The 18,438-nt window shown below is 34.2% G+C and overlaps 1 long non-coding RNA gene across 1 annotated transcript in view; it reads left to right on the top strand.

Annotated features, from left to right (window-relative positions):
* The first annotated feature begins 2,027 nt into the window (after positions 1-2,027).
* LOC145297902 (uncharacterized) overlaps positions 2,028-18,438 on the top strand; it is a 20,641-nt gene continuing 4,230 nt past the window's right edge. The window contains exon 1 of the long non-coding RNA XR_013870348.1: positions 2,028-2,139. This is a non-coding gene — a long non-coding RNA (uncharacterized LOC145297902). The remainder of the gene's footprint in view (positions 2,140-18,438) is intronic.

Raw genomic sequence — 18,438 nt, 5'->3', positions numbered from 1 at the left:
ATTCAATGAGTACCTCAATTCTTCATTGTTAAAAATTTATCCATATTTATATTTTATATTCCATGTCCTTTTTAGATAAAATACTTTTTTAAGCAAGTATTAAAAAATACCGCGATAATCAGATGTTTCAGAACTGGAATAAAGGGAGACAAATGTCTCCTTTTATTCGAGTTGAAAACTTCGGTGGCCTGTAAGCGCCAGAATTAATCTCCCTTTCTATTGCTGGCTGTAAAAAAAAGTTAGTCATATGGGCCATCATAACTTGAAAAATGATCACATTTCACTTATCAGTTTTTGCTATTAAAAAAATTCCACTCAACCGATTTTCCATTTTTTTTTTATTAAAGAAATACTTCAGTTTTCGATTTAATATATTTTATTTCTTCTTTATGGAGGGATTTTTTTTTAATCTAAAAAAAGAAAAAACATTGAATGAAGCAGAAAAATTGTTGTAGGTATTCAATCTTTTCAGGACAAAATTTTAAAAATGTGAGGTTTCACTTAAAAAATCAATGTGGTTTAAAAAAGAAAAGGTTTTGACTTTACAGGTAAATCTGCACAAAACTATTCTTTTTTTGTTGTTTTAAATTAGATTATTTTATTTATTGATCTTTTATCTTCAATTTGTGATATATAAATCTGAGGTGAAAAAATTAATTATTTTCATTTTAATAGAAATTTCAAAATGGGAGGGGAATTTAAAAAATAACGTCTGTCTAGAATATTATATTCGGTTTATTGGAAAGAGCATACAATTTCACATTAAACCTGCGAATATTGTAAAAATTCAAGTAATAGAAAAATTTTGAAAGATTTTTTAATTGAAAAAATTGAAAACAATTTAACTCGTAAAATTCAATTCATTTTATTACGTAAAAAATGGCTGCATGAGCGCGCGTAGGTACTTTGTAAACACTGTTTTTTTTTTTAATAAAAAATAATATTTTTATTATTTTTAAAAAAACTTTAATAGTTTATTTTGGAAGTATAGTCCATAAAGAAATTGAACAAACCACTTTAAAAAGAGAAATTACGAGTTTTTTTTTTATATTTTATTCGCAGTTTTGTGTTAAGGGTGTCAAAAATTCCCCCAAAATTCTTACACACCTACTGTTGCTATGACACCCTTTTGCTGAAGATGAAAAAGCCCAAAACTAAATCTGTGTATGTGATGTAATGAAAATATGTCACGTGACAGGAGACAAAAAGCTATTTTCTAAATGTAATTTTAAAATTTATACTTTACTCAAAATTAACTAAAGTCTGGCAATGCGTATATCGCAGCCATAGAAAAACACGGGGAAAATCTGTTTAGGGATTAAAAGCAGTTTTATTTTATTTTTTGTTATATATCACTAAACAAGAAATCATTTCAATTTAAAATCCAGTTAGTATTATGCATATAAAATTGAGAAAAGCACGTTTTAAATGTTTCAACATTATGTGAATAAGCTGAACCCCCCCCCCAAAAAAAAATAACTACCGAATTTTACCTGATGTCGTGTTTACTTAAAAACGAAACTGAATGAAACGTACTTTTCTCAATTTTAGATGCATAATACTAAAATGATTTTTGAAATTTGAATTCCTCATTTAGTGATATATAACAACAACAAAAAACATCAAACTATTTTAATGCCTACACAGAATTTCTTTCTCGCGTTCTTCCGTGATCGCGATCTTTATAAATTGCCGAACGTTATTGGATGGGTTTCTAAAACCATTTTGTTTTATTTCTTATTTTGAAGTGATTATTGAGTCATCTTTACTTGCTCGCCGGCAGCCTCAACATTACGCGTTTTTTGAACCGAATAAACATTTTACATTTAATAAAAACACTAAAAACTTATTCAGTTAGGTAGAAATGTAACTTATCCTTGCCTTTGATTACGTTTATTTTTTATATGTTTGTTTATTTTTTGTTTTTGACATTTTTTTTTAATCCATGTGTATAGTAAAATAAACCCCAGATTTTTCTTATTACTGTTTTTTTTTTTTTGTTTTTTTAAATATATATGAAGGGAATTCTGCACAAACACCTCTGTTTATTTTATTTATTTATTTTTATTTTCTTAAAACACTGAGAACAAAGGAACAACGGCCATTAGAAAAATAAGAACTCCATTTCTTCCACTCGCTGTAAGTTTTTGTGTCACGTGACACACAGATTCACTTTTGTTTATTATTTTTTTCATTTTGGGTTCAATCTAAGTTGGGAGAACACAAGACTCACAAAATAAAAGCCAGTAAAAGATTTATTCTAAATTTAAAACATACTAAATTTAAAAAGATAAAAATAAAAAGGGAATTAGTATATTTTTTATTTAAATCAAAAAGCGAAATTTCCATTTTCTTTAGAGAAAATTTTTGGGATCTTTTTTATTCTCCATTTTTTTTTTTTGTACAAAAAAAAAATAACTGGAAAAGAAAATGGCTATTTAAAAAAAATACTTTATTGATTTCTATTTGTTTCGAAGAGAGTAGAAAATGCAGGAACCTTCATTCATCTGTCATTTTATTTATGGTAAATGTGTGCCGATGCCAAGTCGGCACCAGTCAATAAAAAAAAAATTAATAAATAAAAAAAAAAAACAAAAAAAAACGCAACAGTAGTTTTGAAAATCAGCCGATGCGATCTTCTTAGAAACCAATATATTGTCTTGCAGACAAGTCTCAGTTCTAAATCTATGCGAAATAAACATCAGCACAAATCACGATCGATTTCTTGTATCAGAACAGTATTATTATTATTTTTTTTAATCTAGACTTATGCAATAACAAACTTATCAGGGTTTATTGTTTTAATATTAGCAACATTTGTAATGTAGTAATGTTGAAGAGACCGCACTTGGGGTAATCAATGCTGAAGAAACGGCACTCGGTGTCACTAATGTTGAAGAGATCGCACTCGGGGGATCACTAATATTAAAGAGATCGTACTCGAGGTATGAATGTTGAAGAGGCCACACTCGGTGTCACCAATCTTAAAGAAACTGCACTCAGGGTCATGAATGTTGAAGAAATCCCACCCAGAGTTACCGATGTCGAAGTGACTACACTTAGGATGACCAATGCTGCCGACTCCTCAATGTTAGAGAGACCGCACTTGGGGGGGGGGGGTCACTAATGTTCAAACAACTTACCAGTGTTTAAGATGAGACATTATCAAATTAAAAAGTGACCAAGTTTATCCATACAAAAATGTTTTGTTTATTAACAACTTGTTAAGACAATGGAAAATAAATAGTTGTTAAAAATTGAGATTTCAGAGTGTCCAAGAATGTTCCAAGTGAAAAAAAGAGTCATTATGTCTATAAGGAGTAATTGACTACACCTATTAATTTCGGTTGTCACCTTGCAAGCTTTTGTGCAAATGTGTATATAAAATTAGCAGATTAAAATTTTTTTTTTTTTTTATTTACATTTTCACCCCAAACGAGGAACATTGCCACTTTGGTGTAGGGGGCTACTATCAGGGGCAACAACTACTGAGGCACTAAGTTGGGATTTGGGCCGCAAGATGTCGGTTCACGTTACACTTGAACTTCTGCATGTCAGTATAGTTGGGGAAGGAGGGACCTGGAATGGAATTCCAGAGTCTAGCGGTTCTGGGGAAGAAACTACTGGAGTAGAAAGATCTTTTACATCTAGGGATCTCTACTGTGTGGGGGTGAGATTTAGCTGCCTGTCGCGTTTGTCGAGGGTGTCTATGTCGTGGGGGCACAAGTGTCTGCAGTTCGTCAGAGAATTCACCATTAAAATACTTGTAGAACAGGCAGAGGGATGCAACGTTTCATCGATGACACAGAGGCTGAAGCTTAGATGCCAGTTCAGGGCCTATCAGATTGGTGACTCTCTTTTGAACGTTGTCTAGGAGCGAGAGACTAGTAGCAGATGCACCAGCCCAAATGTGACAGCAATACTCCATACATGGGCGAATGGTGGCCTTATAGAGGTACAGGATACTTTTAGGTGTCAGTAGTTTTCCAGCATGGTAGAGAGCCTACCTTTTTCGCAGCGGCCCTGGCAATGCTTTCAATGTTGTTGTTTCCTGTGAACGTTAGGCCAAGCAGTTTGAAAGATGTACTCTCAGACAGGGAGTCACTGGCCATTGCTATTGGTGGCAGAGAAGGTTTCTTATAATTATTGAAGGAATCCAGTTTAGTATTGGCAGCATTGAATGTGACCATCCATTTTTGTCCCCATTCCACTACAGATTGGAGGTCTTCCTCTAGTGTTTTTGCCATTTCTTTAGTTATGTGTTCATTTGTTTTCCTGTCATACCTGTTATAGAGTGTGGTGTCATCACCATATATACCCATCTCAGAGGCAATTTTGTCGGGGAGGTCATTAATGAATATTAGGAACAATAGAGGTCCAAGGATAGACCCCTGAGGCACTCCCGCATTTATATCATATTGTTTAGATTTATGACCGTCGAGGACAACCTGGATTTTTCTCTTATCTAAGAAGGATTTAATTATGTTAAGTATTCTACCAGTGATACCGTATGATCTAATTTTCCTGAGGAGACCCTTGTGCCATACTCTGTCAAAAGCCTTGGATATGTCTAGAGCTACCGCTCTGCCCTTCCCCGCTTTGTCCAGTAAATAGTATATACGTTCAGAGATTACAGTGAGGATGTCTACTGTGGAACGGGCTTGTCTAAATCCATATTGTTTGTCAGTTAGAAGTTTAGCATCTGTAAGCTGATGGACTAGAACATGGTTAATTATGGTCCCTAATATTTTGGTGAAAAGTGGGAGGAGGCTAATGGGGCAATAATTTGATGGGTCAGTTCTTTCACCAGAATTCTTGAATACTGGTACCACAGAAGCAGTTTTCCAACAGCCCGGAAAGCAAGATTCATTAAGACATTTGTTGTAGAGTTTGGAGAGAACTGGAGCTACTTCGGCTGAGCACTTTTTTAATAGCACAGCTGGGATGAGATCGGGTCCACATGCTTTTGCAGTGTCAAAATTTTTTATGATAGCATGCACCTGAGCAGGGATGATTTTTAGATCGTCTAGCGTGGCGTCTGTCCGCAAAGGAAAGTCAGGAAGGGGGTGGTTGGAAGGGTCCAGTGTGGAGTTCGAGGAAAACCAGCTGGCAAGCATATCAGCCTTGTCGGTTGCTGAGCAAACAACCTCGTGATTGTTGGTTAGTGGGGGAATTGTTGATTGCCCATTATTTACTACACTGTTGTAGATTTTCCAGAAGTCACGAGTTCCTGATTTTTGTGCTTCGATGCGTTTTTTAGTATATTCAGTTAATTCTCTCTTAGCTGTCGCTATTTCTTTCTTAACGTTACTTCTAGCTTCTATATACTTCTGTCTGTTTGAACTGGACATATGTCGGTTAAATCTGCAGTATGCATGCTGCCTTTGAGCAATGGCAGTTGCGCAAGTAGAAGTAAACCATTGAGGAGAGTGGGGCTTGCTATAAAATTTCCGCATGGGAACATGTGCTTCAATTGCTGTTTTGAACCATTCAGTGGTCTCATTTGCACACTGTTCAGCAGGAAGAGAAAAAATATTTCCCCATGGGGCATCTCTGATAAGATCTCTGATGGCTTCCCAGTCAGCCTTTTTATAATATCTCATTGTTTTGAGCACTGGCTCTTCAGTTTTGGATCTAGAGTTTAGGGCGATGTATATTAGTTTGGCTCGGTTTTGCTAGTGAGATAATAAGTGTGTGTGTGTGTGTGTGTGTGTGTGTGTGTGTGTGTGTACAATAATACAATGGTGCGTAAATGTCTCTTGCCATGTGTGTGCTACTTGCTGTCTTCTAGGTCTCTAAAGTTCAAGGCTGTGTCAGGTCTGGATGTAAAAAAAAAAAAAAAAGAGGGAGGAAAACGCTATGTTTTTGTTTTTTTTGTACAAGATTTAAAAGTGAATATCTTGTACTGTGATTAGTTGAAAGAAACTGCTAATTTGAGCTTTTGTTTAAGCGATATTTAAAAACAACATTCACTGCCGTTGCTGTTTCTAACAGTAGCATTATTAGTATTAACATTTATAATATGACACACCTGTCAACTCAAGGTTGCTTCATGCCATTCTCTCAAGTAGTTTGGGATCTTCTAAATGACCAAGTGAGATGTACAGAAGTGAAATGATGTTTAAACTGAATTCTGGTGTCATAAGTCTAAGGCAGGTGGTCCCACCATGACTGAGGAGGGGGTGCATTCGTGTAACATAGCACAGACGGCTATATGCAAATACCGAGCTGTGAGAGAAATGATGTAATGGTAAAGAAAAAGAAAACTATAACAGGAGAGATCACGTTTGAGAAGACGATCACATTCGAGTCATAACAATAATGAAAGAAATGTCGTTGTACAACAACAAAAATAAAAAAACGAGTTGAAGTTCTTTTTTAGTCTCTGTCTACATGGCGACTGAGGCTACAACGTGTTGGGTAACATTACATTCGTTGTTGACCAGCGATTGAGTTAGGGAAAGGAACAAATAACATTAATCGCAACAATAGAGTCTTATTACAGAAGTTTGTTAAAGATGTGTTTGTAGAATATATGTAATTCATGGTATAGCTTCTGCATCTGCACAATATGCAGTGCAATTTCCGCACAATGTTATCTCAGAATATAAATAAATTAAAAAAACAAAAACAAATGTAATATGGTGGGAGAGGAGAGGATATTGTCTTTTGTAATGTATATCCTCCTCTTCTTCTTCTTCTTCTTATTATTATTATTATTATTACGAGTGTCTCTTATTACGTGTTTATGCATGTCATCGTGATACATCTAGTGTGTGTGTGCGTGTGTGTGCATATATATACGCAAAAAGGTCATCATACCTTTTTCAATGTTATCTTGGTCTTCTCTGGGATCGATTCTTTCCGTCACTGGTCGATGAGCTGCAAGGACATCTCAGACGAAAATATAACGCCGATTTTCTGGCATGGATTACTTTATTTCGCCTACGAATGAACTGAAGGAAGCCATCGCTTTGTTGACTCAAGCTTTTTTCCATTTTTTTTTTTCGACGTATGTTTTGCCCAAAATCGGAAGCCAGACTGCACTTGCATGCGAGCGAAAAAGATATCTTCCTCTCTTTCTTTTATGCTCTCTCTCTTTCTTTCTTTCTACGTTTTCTTTCACTCAAACCATCTGATCTATTTCAGATGCCATCGTCGACCCTAGCTACAGCGTTTGACATAAATCAACAACTTAACCCTTTGAACTCTTTTTGCACTAACTAACCTGCACAGCAAAATCACAAATTTCAACATGCCGGCATAACCCGGGATAGATTACATATCACAAACAAATGAAATGAAATTAAAATAAAATAAAATAAAATAAATAAAACAACCAGAGATAGAAACAGCATCAATAGAGCTGGAATCCTGCATGATGTTTGACAAATTTGGATTTAGTTTTATGCAAATGAAGTAAAATAGGGGTAGAAGCCAGTTGTAAAATTTCGGATGTGTCCGTTTTTTTTCATGAAATTTTAACAAGAAATATTAAAATTCAATAAATTAGTATTACCAATATTTCAGTTTATTTGGAGTATTTTAAAGGGTTTTTAGAAGACATATATGGACAGCATCTCGCATCTGAAAACTCAAATATTTCAGATTTGCATTAAATTTGATCTATTAAAGATCAATTAAAAAAATTCCCTAAATGCCATTTTCTTCTCCTTATAAGTGTATTTATTTCTTTGTATTATTTTAGTCACATTTGTACACATTCAAACTTTAATATCCCTTGTATTATTTGGATTCTTCGGACTACTGTTCTCATCTTGAGTGTCATTTTCACAACGTTTTGGTCAGGAGAATATTACTTTTACAATTGATGTTTTCCAAGATTTATGGTTCAATTCTCAGGGTGGCCGAACAAAAAATACAATTACAAATTATTTAGAACTTCTATCTAGTCATGGCTGACGGAATGAGAGCATGCTACCCACGTGAAGTAAATAAAGGGTTCCGTTCGAAATTTGGTCCAGATTCTCAAGTTCAATAGAAACATTCCTGAGTTCAACAAGTAGAAGGTCGGAGATTACAGCGGCCGAAACATTGTGAAAATAACATTCAAGATGAGAACAATAGTCTGAAGAATTTAAATAATACGAATAACTAATCCTCATTTCAAAATTTCCAAACTTAATATCCCTATTCTTGTGTCAACTACGGGTGCTTCTTCGGAATAAGTACTATTAGATCGGTGCATAAGGTATTTGACAGTTTATAAAAGGGTAATTTTAAACCATTATAATTTATGTAATGTATATTTTTATTACTTAAATATATTTACACAATGATTGATTTATAACTTTTTGCTTTCAGATTATTCAAGCATCATTTATATTTTTCTGTGATATTCTCACCCATGTTGATTGGAAAACGATCTTTTTTAGTCAGCAGAAAGAAAATCATCTTCCATCAAGATAATGCTCGTCCTCACGCATCCACTTGACGTGGATTCCTCAGATTATCACTAGGGCTATGACAACACAATATTCTTATCATTGTTTTGACTCTCAAGTATATATCCGACACAGTTAGACACAGTTAATCAATATATATATATATATATATATATATATATATATATGTATATATATATATATATGTATATATATATATAAGAACAAGTAGTTAATAAAACATATTAAAAAAAAACTTGGAAAAAGAGTTAAAAACATATTTAATTTTAAAAAAGAAGCACAAAATAAGTGGATAGTCCTTAATCTGCAGAGTCCATTTTCTGTAGGTTGTTTTTGAACCCAGTCAACAACGGGTACTTTTGCTAGTATATATATATATACATATATATATATATATATATCTCTCTCTCTCTCTCTCTCTCTCTCTCTCTATATATATATATATATATATATATATATATATATATATATACTCGGGTTTTTTTATTCAAAAGTAATGGACTAATGAATTCAACGAGGTTGTTAGATAGTGCTCAATAAAAAGAGCTGATAATACTTGTTTTTTTTTTTTTTTTTTTTTTTTTTTACAAAGGCATAACCACTTTATCAAGGCCCAGAGGCCATTCAAGGATAAGGGTTAAAGAGTGTACAGTAGAAATTGGTCAATTTAGTAATCATTAGTAATGAAAATTTGGTAAATTTAATAACTTATATGGAACGGCTCATCAAGAACTTATTTACTTTAGACTTGAACACAACCATATTGTAGTCAGCCGGAAAGCAGGAAAACGGAAGACAATTCCACAGGCGTGCAGTTCTAAGAAAGAAGCTTTGTTCATGGAATCTACGTTTAGGTTTAGGCACAGATAAAGAGTGGGGGAAATTATTGATAGTGTTTACAGCTAGACGAGTGTTTCTTGTGAAAGTTTGGCGAGGGGGGACCATAGATTGAAGCTCAGTTGAACTGATTATTCATTGAACTTCTGGGCTTGACCATTACTCCTGATCTTAAATGGAACACGTATATCAAATCTGTTGCCAAGGCCGCTGGAAAAATGAAAAACACTTTCCATGAAAATAACGATACATCAGAGACAAACTCGCAACATCTCTTCTGTGAGATAGAGGTTGCAAGGAGGAGAAAAGGACATCTCCTACGAGGCTACGAAGTCTATTTTGAACTCTATCAAGGCAGGACAAGGCCTTTCTAGCAGCTCCTGCCCAGATGTGGCAACAGTATTCCATCCTTGGACGTACCTGGCTCTTATATAGGTAGAGAATAGCATCAGAAGTGAGATAGAAAGATCCCACCATTTTTCCAGCGGCCTTGGCAACAGATTTGATATACGTGTTCCATTTAAGATCAGGAGTAATGGTCAAGCCCAGAAGTTCAATGAATAATCATTCATTGAACTTTTGAATAGTCAAGTCGCTGCCTGAAGATATCTGTTATTTGATTGAAACAAGTGGCTATTTGTAGCAGCAGGATGTAACCATGTTTATATAACAATAAACAAGTATATATATATATATATATATATATATATATATATATATATATATATATATATATATTTATTTAATTTATACATATATATATATATATTTATACATGCATATATATATATTTATACATGCATATATATATATATATATATATATATATATATATATATATATATATATATATATGTAAAGTTTTTGCCGGGTTATAAAAGGGTCATTTTAAACCACTGTAAATTATTTAATGCATATTGTTATTACTTAAACATATCACCATTATTAATTCAAAAGTTCAATGAATAATCATTCATTGAACTTTTGAATAGTCAAGTCGCTGCCTGATGATATCTGTTATTTGATTGAAACAAGTGGCTATTTGTAGCAGCAGGATGTAACCATGTTTATATAACAATAAACAAGTATATATATATATATATATATATATATATATTTCTGAGGAAACATAATTTAATTTAAATACCAAAAAACAAGAAATGGGCAGGTGAAATTAAAATTTCCTTAAGGCCTTATCGTCTGACCCTCTAAGAGGAAACGTCAGAATGATAAATTAAAAACTAAGAAAACGAATGAGGGAAGAGGGGAATTTTGGTTTCAGTTGGAAGAACAGTGAAAAAAAAAAAAAAAAAAAATTCTCACTGTTCAGGTGGTTTTAAATCAATGAATATCTCCAACTGATGTTTCTGTATATATATATATATATATTTATTTAATTTATACATATATATATATATATATATATGTGTGTGTGTGTGTGTGTGTGTGTGTGTGTGTGTGTAAAGTTTTTGCCGGGTTATAAAAGGGTCATTTTAAACCACTGTAAATTATTTAATGCATATTGTTATTACTTAAACATATCACCATTATTAATTTATAACATTTTTTTCAGATTATTTAAAGCATCATTTATATTTTTCTGTAATAATCTCACCAATGGTCGTTAGAAAACGATCTTCTTTAGTCAAAAGAAAGGAAATCATAATCCATCATAATGTAACAGTGCCGCTTATGCGTATTTAGCAGCAGTAGCTGTTTGACATGTATGCAAATGACCAAGCCGGAGCACAAGTTGACGTTCTAGAGGAAGAAGAGAAGGGAAAGAAAAGTGGAGAGAAAAGAAGAACCATATGGTGAGGATCAAAAAGGGCTCATGCTGGCATGAGATGGACGTGTGGCCCGTAGTAGCAAGTGTTGAGATGGCAGAGCTTGTTAACTGCATAATGAACTAAGAGACTATTAAAACAAGATGCAATACATTGTTGGAAAGTACCGTTAATAAATGCCTTTTATTTCAACTAACCAAAAAAAGTAGGTCAGTTTTTTTTTCTTCCTTTGTGGTTGTCTCTGCGTGCAACATGTAGGTCCAAGTATTAAAATACAACAACACTGTTGACGAAGACATTGCAATCGATTTCTTGTATCAGAAAAGTATCATTATTTTTTAAATCTAGACTTATGCAATAACAAACTTATCAGGGTTTATTGTTTTAATATCAGCAATATTTGTAATGTAGTAATGTTGAAGAGACTGCACTTGAGGTAATCAATGCTGAAGAAACGGCACCGTTGAAGAAGACATTACAATGATATTACTCGTTCTTACACAGCTCTACTGACCAAAGATCTCATAGAAGAAGCTGATTGGGAAATCTTGCCTCATCTTGCATATTCTCCTGATCAATCTCCATCAGACTATCCCTTATTTCGAGGATTACAAAACCATCTGTATGACCTTAGGTTAATATTACAAGAGGAAATTGAACATTTAGATTCATATTTCGCATCAAACCTTAAAAATTTTAAAAGCGAGATATTTATAAGCTCGATGACAGATGGAATCAAGTTATAGAGAAGAAAGGACGTTATTGTTATGAAAAAAGATTTTCAAAAAGACATAGTTTTTGATTTTGAAGATGAAGTTTTAAGTTGGTAAAAAGATTTTCATTAACTTAATATTTCCTCTGCAAGGCCTTTTTTTAGTCTTAAATATTCTTACAATATTCCATGAATTTTATTTATTTTTTCTCAAGACTCCTTAAGCTTAAGCTTTAAATTTGAGACATTTTTCTAGTATCAAAATCATTTAATGGGTTTTGATCAAAATTGGAATAAGGATTCTAGACATAATGCTTAGTATTATTATATTCTTACATTTAATCCTCCTACGGGAAAGAGATGTAAAAGTGGTGTAAAATGGAATTAATCTTTAATGGGATGTTTATTGTGTATATTACTTTTGTGTATATTAGTGCATCTGAATCATCTAGATTTCTGAATATAACTGCATATCGTCCGAGAATTGACACTTCCGGCTAAGAATGTGTTGAGCAGAAACAGATAAAGTCCGAAAATTAATCCTTACTATATCACGTTCTCATCATATATATTAATAGGATAACCTGTGGGTTATTTATTTTGTGTGTCATGATTACATCCGAGTGACTGTCGTTTAATTGTTATGGACTTCCATTTCTTGTAATAAATAATTTTACCAAGAATTTTTCAAAGGTTTTGGTTTCAGTTTCGATTATAGCTAATGGCATTTAAGTGATCTCTTTTTTTTATAAATAATTTTAACAAGAATTTTTCATAAGGTTTGGTTTCGGTTTGGATTATAGCTGACGACACTCCAGTAATCTCTATTCTTTAGAAATAATTTTATCAAAAATTCTTCATAAGGTTTGGCTTTATTAAAAACCAATGATATCTACTTGTCATGTCGAAATTAGTAACATATCTGAAAATTACGAAAAACGATAAAGTAGAAAATTAATTATTCGTGAAAATAGTTATTTAAGTAAATTTCACATTATATTTGAATAAACAGCATTTTTCACATTATATTTAAATAAGCAGCATTTTTCACACTATATTTAAATAAACAGCATTTTTGACATTATATTTAAATAAAAAGCATTTTTGACATTATATTTAAATAAACAGCATGAAATCAGGGGAAGTAACTGTTACATTTAATGGCATCAAAATAGATGATTTATATAATAACACAGTAATATTTAATTAATTGAGACATGACAATAAAGTAGATAAAATTGACATAAAAATATACCATTGATTTTTAATGAAAATTCAGTATTTTGACTTTCGATTTTTGCTCTAAGAAGAAAGAAGCAGTTAAATCATTTTACTCAATTTCTTATGAGTTAACCTACATTTTCATACGTGTAAAATACACAAGGGGATAATTTTCATATTTCATTTTCTGCTGAACAGTCAGAAGTGGGGATTTTTGGACGTTATGCCGATTTCAGTCTCCCTCTGTAGACAGGTTCCATAAAAGAGCCCCCCAATCTAATAGGTCCTGCGTTATCAGCCAAGCTCCAACCTATCACCATAATGCCGCGTCCATGGGCCTGTTTTACAAGTACTTTAATACAATGCGCTCTGATGAATTTATGCCCTTTGACGTATATACCCCTGATTAACTTGACAAGCATCAAAATCCCACCCCTTCACTGCCGAGGTCCCTAGATGCTGGAAAACCTTCTACTCTAATAGTTTTTTTCACTTGGACTGCTAGACTTTTAAATTCCCTCCCTCTTTTCTACTTCCCTGACTGTACTAACCCGCAGAAGTTTAAATGTAATGTGAACAGACATCACACTGCTCAATTTCCCGTTTGGTCCCCTGGAGACATGATTCCAAATATTCTAAGCGACAACATGCCTTGTTTGGAGTGAAAAAAAAGAAGAAAAATGTTGTCTTTACAGTTTATGAATGTCCACACGATTGCACAACTCGTGATGTTATTATAAAGCTCTTGAATATTATTAATATCAGCATTGGATTCCTTGTTAAATTTTATTCAAGAAAAGTGATTGATCTTGGTATAGGGCTTTGTTTTGTAATTTAAATCCTTACATGGAGAGATAGTACAGATTTATATAATTCATCTAACTGATATCATGTTTTTGAATTTTTTTAGATGAGGATTGATAATTTGGATTATTTGTATTATTCAGATTACTGTTCTCATCTTGAGTGTTATTTTCACAATATTTTGGTCGATGTAACCTCCGACCTTCTTCAGGTGTATCTTTCAGTCGAACTTGCATCAACTGTTGAATGGAACTCTTTATTTAATCCACGGGGATAGCATGCCCTCATCCTATGTCATAACAGATAAAGTATTAAGTAAAATTTAGTTCTAAATGAAATTCTTCTGGAGGTTAAAAGTTCAATCCTCAGTGCGGGCGATAATCAGAATACAATTGTAAGTTACTTAAGACTTCTACCTGGTCATGGCTGACGGAATGAGAGCAAGTTACGCCTATGAATTAAATAAAAGGTTTGGTTTGAAATTTGGTGCAGATTCCCGAGTTTGATAGAAAGATTCCCGAGTTTGGCAAGATGCACCTTAAGAAGGTTGGAGACTACATCGACACAAACGTTGTGAAAATAATACTGAATATGAGACCAGTAGCCTGAAGAATCCAACCGCCTTTGAAACACTGTTCTGCTGGCATGCTTCCTGGGTGAATACAACATGGTAGCCTTCAAATCTAATGTACGAGGGGCGTGCAGTAAGTAATGCCCATGACCCACTTCCAGTTGTCTTATCTAGCTGAAATTTTGCATGTGCAATGATTTATATCTCTACGGGTTATGTGGCAAATTACAGCTCTGAACTAATTGTGGTTTCTGTTTTACAGGTGTTTGAACTGAGTCAGGTGTGAAATGGAGCCTGTTGAATGTCGAGCAGTGATCCGGTTTTTGTATTTGAAAGGATGCACACCACAGGAGACGTTTGATGAAATGAAAGAAACTCATGGTGTTAATGCCCCATCATATGACCTTGTAAAACGCTGGCATCGTGAATTCAAACATGGCCGGAAGTCTGTGGAAACAGCTCCCAGACCTGGTCGCCCCCCTTCTGCCATTGATGAGGCATCTGTCCGTCAAGTTGAGGCTGCCATTTTTGAAGATCGGCACATTACTATTCGCCAAATAGCCCAAGATGTTAAGATTAGTACAGGGTCTGTGGAAACTATCATTCATGACCATTTGCATATGCATAAGGTGTCTGCCAGATGGTTTCCCAGGTTGTTCACACCATTCCAGAAGCGAGAATGCATCGAGTGCTCAAGAATGAATTTGGAGATGTGCCAAGAAGTTGAGTCAAAGTTTTTCAAAAGACTGATTACACAGGATGAAACCTGGGTCCATCACTATAATCCAGAGACCAAAGCCCAGTCAATGCAGTGGAAGCACTTGGACTCACCACCTCCAAAGAAGGCAAGGTCATGCTCACAGTCTTCTGGGACCAGGACGGAGTAGTGATGACAGATTTCCTAGCAAAGGGTACCACAATTACAGGAGCCTATTATGCTTCACTTTTGAGGAAATTAAGGGAAGCTATCAAAATCAAGAGGCAGGGCAAGATCAGCAAAGGTACCCTCCTCCTGCAGGACAACGCTCCGGTCTACAACTTGCATATCGCCAGATCAGAAGCTGCATCAAACGATGGGAGAAATGCATAACTCTGGGTGGTTCCTATGTAGAAAAAGACTAATAACTGTGCCAAGTTTCGTTGCTCTACTGCTATTGAAAGTGGGTCAAGGGCATTACTTATTGCACGCCCCTCGTAAATAAGTTTCTGTTAAGCCGTCCTCATAAATAATCAAATTCTACTCAATTTACATCATAAGTGATTACTACACCACCATCTTACATTCATTAACCCTTTTCCTCCAGTGGCCTTTGGGCCTTGATAAGTGGTGACTCCCAAATAAAAATAATAAAAATAATAATAATAATATAAAATCTGATCGCGTTATATTAAATTGGGGGAAAAAAAACTACAAATGAGAATGCAGGTTCAATTGACCATTAAAGTTTCGCAGCAAAAGTCGACATCGGCAATTCCTGTGTTGCTGAAAATAGAGATGCAACTAGACGGCGGAATCTACGTCTGACAGACGAACGCTGCAAGGAATACAATCAAGTTGCAGGCAATTTCCTTTCAGGAACTTCCAAGAATCGGCTGAGATTTTCTCATTTATTAAACAAAAACGGAAACGAAGAAGACTTAGAAAATGGTTCAATATTAATTTATTCCCAAAATATCCTCCATTCATTTCTAAACGAGAGAAAATTCCAGGATATCCAGTGTTAATGAACCTGGAAATTCAGATAAAAGAGTCTGTGATAAAATAATCGCGTATATTAAACTCAATTGGAAACCTTGCCGACAGATGCTGCAATCAGGAGCATTAGCATCATCCCAGAATTCTCATCTGAAACTGCAGGAATGTTTTGATGTACTTAAATGTTTTCGTCTTTCTTGCTTTTTGGGGACAATAAAGGCGGCTAAACGTATCCGGTGCAGCATTTAAGCTAAATGCTAAGGGGGGGGGGGGTTATTTCATTTAAACTGGGCGTCTTCCCTTTATGAGGAGTGTGTATATAATTTTATTCATAAAATATAACTATCGCTGTCAATACAGCTCATCAACGCGGCTGGCTTTAGTGATATTTGAAACATCGATCACAAAAGTTGCAAAGTCGCGCAAGTTAAAAATAAAAAATGAATATCTCCGAAAACAATGTGTCAGAAATGTATGGAAAACCATTGTATTTTTCTATTTCAATTGCTTGTCAACACTTACGGTCAACACTTTGTCATGTCGGAAAGCAGCTTTGTGTTAGTAGAACATATGACAGACTGGATTTAAAATTTGATAATCATGAATGCATACACAAACAGTCCTTGTTAATGAAGCCAGAGATGGCTTCTATTGGCGGGCTCAAATCTATCAACTGGTGTTAATCGTGACACCCTATACTGATGATTATTGAAAGGATGAAACACTAGTATCTGTAGGTATTGTATAATTATTATAGTAAATAATTATGTCAGCCCCTTTAAGAAACTCGTTTCTTATCGTTGAGCACTTTACAGTTGAATTAAAGTCGGTAAGTTTAGTTATCATGCGCAGATCATCATATAATGATTAGATCACTCTGACAGACGTTATAAAGCATTTAAAAAATATATTTTAAATTTCAACAATATTTCTCGCGATTAACGGTAGCCGCATGGATTAGGTACTTGCTAATGAAACTAGAGATGGCTTCTGTTGCCGGGTTCGAATCTATCGACTGGTGTTAATCGTGACACACTGCACAGATGATTCCCGAAAGGATGAAACACTAGTGTCTGTAAGTATTTAATAATTATTAATTATTTACGATAATAATTATTAAATACTTATTATTATTAAATATGTGTGTGTGTGTGTGTGTGTGTGTGTGTGTGTGTGTGTTTCATTAAACAGCAGGGATAATTCCCGTTTGTTTCTCTTGCGATCCGTTTATTTTTCCATTTGGCAGGCCAATGTTCGAACGTTTTGTTCGAGTGTAAAAAGAAATTTGTCATAGTCGCGGACGTTTTCGACTTCCATGAGTCTTCAATTGCGTTTAATGAAATGCATTGCTTTTTCCGATTTTAATCTACTTTTCAATAAATTTCATTAAACGCATTTTTTTAAATTCATCACTCGCCTGAAGATGACTCATGGGAGTCGAAAACGTTCACGACTATGACAACTTTCTTTTTACACTCGAACAGAACGTTTGAATATTGACCTGCCAAATTGGGGGGGGGACGGATTGTAAGAGAGCTGAGCACATAAAGTACATTTATGTGAAATTTCAGTTGTTTAGAACGAATTCACACATGCACGCACCACACATATTATATAATAATAGAGTGTAATAATAGCAATTATAGACAATACAAAGCCATGGTCGAGGGGTAGAACTGCCGACTGTCAGCACGACGGTTCTAGGTTCAATCCTTGACTTGGGAGAGATGCTAGTCTAGCGGCACTGATGAGTTGTGATACAACGAAACAGGACTGTATGTCGATGACTACAAATATATTTTAAGCCACCCTCTTTGGGTAGAGCACTGTCGTAAATAATCTCATCCGCTACTTAATTGGCTGAAAAATGCGAAGCTCGTTGTTTGTTTGTTTACAAACAGGCGATTTGAGCACTATAAAAAGTGGTGGCGGGTGTCTATTTAAATAGATATTCCGACGAGTTATTTACGGGCGTTGCTTCCATGGTCGAATGGGAGAACTGCCGACTGTCAACACGACGGTTCTAGGTTCAATCCTTGGCTCGGGAAAGATCCTAGTCTAGCTGCACTGATGAGTTGTGATACAACGAAACAGGACTGTATGTCGATGACTACAAATATATATATATATATATATATATATATATATATATATATATATATATATATATATATATATATATCAGAATAATTAGATGAATTAGATCACAAATTAATGAAGCTTGCGGTTTCAAGTCTTACAAAATACTTTTGGGAGGTAATATTTTTATATATACAATCCCAGCCAAATAAAAATTGCTCAGTATACGAGATAGAGCAAATTAAAATTTACAGTTTTTATATTTAAATTTCATTCAGAAAAAAATCTAATTTTCAAAATAAAAA

Source organism: Euprymna scolopes, chromosome 18 (assembly GCF_053919585.1).
Source record: "Euprymna scolopes isolate OS-2025 chromosome 18, ASM5391958v1, whole genome shotgun sequence".
NCBI lineage: Eukaryota > Metazoa > Mollusca > Cephalopoda > Sepiida > Sepiolidae > Euprymna > Euprymna scolopes.
Note: the sequence above shows the minus strand (reverse complement) of the source record. Positions and strands in the feature narration are given on the sequence as shown.